The 1,833-nt window shown below is 37.7% G+C and overlaps 1 protein-coding gene across 1 annotated transcript in view; it reads right to left on the bottom strand.

Moving 5' to 3' along the window:
* LOC106818187 (fanconi-associated nuclease 1-like) overlaps positions 1 to 1,833 on the bottom strand; it is a 15,267-nt gene that overhangs the window by 4,070 nt on the left and 9,364 nt on the right. The window lies entirely within an intron of this gene.

The following is a 1,833-nucleotide window of genomic DNA, read 5'->3' as shown; positions in this document are numbered from 1 at the left end:
AGTATGTATGCACTATGTAGCATAGAGTTATTCAGTGAAGAGCGAGTTTTGCTGAAATAGACTTTAACGGGACGATTTTAACCAATATTAACTACATGTAGTATATTAGTATATATATGTATTATGTAGTATGTATGCAGTATGTAGCATAGAGTTATTCAGTGAAGAGCGAGTTTTGCTGAAATAGACTTTAACGGGACGATTTTAACCAATATTAACTACATGTAGTATATTAGTATATATATGTATTATGTAGTATGTATGCAGTATGTAGCATATATAGTAGCATTGTGTAGCATAGAGTTATTCAGTGAAGAGCAAGTTTTGCTGAAATAGCTAGACTTTAACCAATATGAACTACGTGTAGTAGCATTGTGTAGCATTGTGTAGCATTGTGTAGGATTGTGTAGCATAGAGTTATTCAGTAAAAAGCGAGTTTCGCAGAAGTAGACTTTAACGCGACGATTTAAACCGATACGAACTATGCGTAGTAGCATTGTATAGCATTGTGTAGCATAGAGCAATTGAGTAAAGAGCAAGTTTCGCTAAAGTAGACTTTAACGGGACGACTTTAACCGATACGAACTATGCGTAGTAGAGAACAACCTAATGACAGCCCACCATTCAGCCTGGTGTATTTCATATAAAAAAATTATATTATTTTATTCGGTCGGAATATTGTGTATTTTTTTGTTAGTTTTTACCATCTTACTGCCGTAGTCGATATTCAAACAGTGAATTTCGTCAGAGTAATTTGAATATTTTATTTGGTCGGGGTACTGTGTATTCCGCGTTATGTCCAGCAGACTACTGATCATCTGGTGCTAAACTGTCCAGTAAGGGTGTAACGATACATTTTGTTTCGGTTCGGTTTTCGGTTTTTGCTCTTCGGTTCGGTTTGGTTATTTTCAGTAGTAAAAATGCTGAGAAGATAGGCAAATTTTCTCTCCATTTTGAATAATAATAATAATACATATAATAATATTATACATTTATTGTGTTATTCATTGGCCAAAAGACAATAAAGTAATACAATTCACGGATAATAGTCATAATACTATTCATTAAAGTGATCTATCTGACCAAAATAGACTATTAGACTAGTATAGTCTAAGACTACCCCCTGAATGTTAAATGTATTTCCCGGAACCGAACCGAGAACCGAAACGGGAAAGAAAAAAAACAAAAACCGAACCGAACGGAATGTACCGTGATACAGTTGAATCTCGGTTAATCGTTACACCCCTAGTGTGTATGTATGTGTGTGCGTGCTTGTGTCCAGTGACTAGGATACCGGGAGGTGATATATGTCACCATCAATGAATCTGGCAAAATATTTCGCAACTGGATTGCCCATGGGGCTATGGAGGTGTGAATAAAAATACCGTGTGATGTTGATGCCATACGACACCACTACTACCATCTCACCACCGTAGTTGATATGCGAATCCCGTATCGAAGACTCGATTACCTTTCCAGGTGTCCGCAGATGCTGGTCGAGATTTAGCGCTAGGCGATCCCACCAGCGCCCCCTGGCGTTCGGGCAGTACGTGGATTGCCCAAGTAATTCTCGGAGTTGTTGCACGGCAGCTAGAACGTAAGGATCGAATCAACGTCACCATCGCAAAAACGACAACGCGCATTTCGCGCCACGCGTTTACGCAACAGAAGGTAGGGTAATGAAAGCTAATGAAAAGGAAATGCAAGGTAAATGAAAAGGTAAATGAAAAGGAAAGGTAATGAAAGGTAAAGTAAATGAAAAAGGAAAGGTAATTGAAAGGTAAAGTAAATGAAAAGGAAAGGTAATGAAAGGTAAAGTAAATGAAAAAGGAA

The sequence above is a fragment of the Priapulus caudatus genome, unplaced genomic scaffold (genome assembly GCF_000485595.1).
Source record: "Priapulus caudatus unplaced genomic scaffold, Priapulus_caudatus-5.0.1 Scaffold2082, whole genome shotgun sequence".
In the NCBI taxonomy this organism is placed as follows: Eukaryota; Metazoa; Priapulida; class Priapulimorpha; order Priapulimorphida; family Priapulidae; genus Priapulus; species Priapulus caudatus.
Note: the sequence above shows the minus strand (reverse complement) of the source record. Positions and strands in the feature narration are given on the sequence as shown.